The sequence below is a fragment of the Penaeus monodon genome, chromosome 25 (genome assembly GCF_015228065.2).
Source record: "Penaeus monodon isolate SGIC_2016 chromosome 25, NSTDA_Pmon_1, whole genome shotgun sequence".
NCBI classification, from domain to species: domain Eukaryota; kingdom Metazoa; phylum Arthropoda; class Malacostraca; order Decapoda; family Penaeidae; genus Penaeus; species Penaeus monodon.
The window spans coordinates 8,371,279-8,372,638 of NC_051410.1; positions in this window are offsets into that span (position 1 = coordinate 8,371,279).

Consider the following 1,360-nt stretch of genomic DNA (forward strand, 5'->3'; position numbering starts at 1 on the left):
AACTTCGCCATCATTTCGTTCCTCTATCCTTCTTAGCATTTTTACAATTCTCCTCTTCCTTTTTTCTATGTAAAATGAGAGACCGACGAAGAGTTACATTTTCTCCATCACGCGATTCGACTCATGAAAATAGCTCCAAGGTAATGTGGAATGATGGAAAATCTTAACGTGATGTTCTAACAAAGCGTCCTCGCCACCGCGCACAAATACACGCATTCTGAATAAAAGATTTCTTAACATTACTAGGTAGGCTTAGTAAATACTAAATGTGAAATGGGTTGTTGTTTTTCTAAGTGGGTTATATTAGTTATTATTTAGTTATAAGCTACAGCTTGTCGATAGAAGGTAAGTTTATTGTCTCAATGCTGTACGAAAAATACCTAAAGGAAATATGTGTTCCGGGCAAATAAAACGATGCACGGTAAATTTGTCTTATTCAAACATGTGTTATTTTACAATGTGCTATAATTCATATTACATATATTTTATCTTTAGAAACTAACCCAGACAAACTCCAAAACACGCATTTCCTTGATATGGAACCGCACCTCAGTAGCAAAAATATGATATATATTTATTTCATTAATGTAAGACGCAATGTACATTTTATTTCAATGAAAGAGGAACTCATCCACTCTTCTCCACCACCCAAAAAGTTTCAAGGCTTTCGCTCTCCACTGGCTCTTTCACAGTTCCCTAACAAATCATGCAGGCTTCAAAGTCTGTATCCTATCCCAGTTGATACGCTTACCAGCTGGATCTGCCGTCGTCAGCCCCCGACGTAATGATAATAGGGAAAGATTGCAAGTGTAAAACTGTTCGTGATTTCTTCTGTCCTTTAATATTTGGTACAAAGCCCTTCTTTTCCCCCATGGAGTCACAAAAAGTCTAAACAAGACGGCAGGTTTTCATGACAAAGAGGAAAAAATGGCTTGGAATGATGTTTAATTATTTTTTCATTCGTCCTAACAATCAAGTACTAGGGAAAAATACATAAGTTAGACATTTAGTACAGTACACCTGGCAATGGCTGCGACCAGCTGAGTTCCTTGATCAAGGTAATATCAGATTCCATTAAGTGTAATTTCCCCTGCTTGTATAGTGTGAAACGTACGGAGTCAATAGTCAGTGTCCCATTAGCGAATGAAGCAGCAGCTGATGGGCAACCGATGGGGTACCTTCACAACGCGTCATGATTAGTGCAAATCTATACTGCTTATGACCGAACAAGCCAAACAAGCACGTTCCAGCTATAAATGTCCTGATTGCATGTTCCGCAAGCTGTTTACAAGGATTTTCAGGATGTAGCTATATGTTCTTAGCGTGTGAATTGAAATTTCAATATTAACACTAATATAAC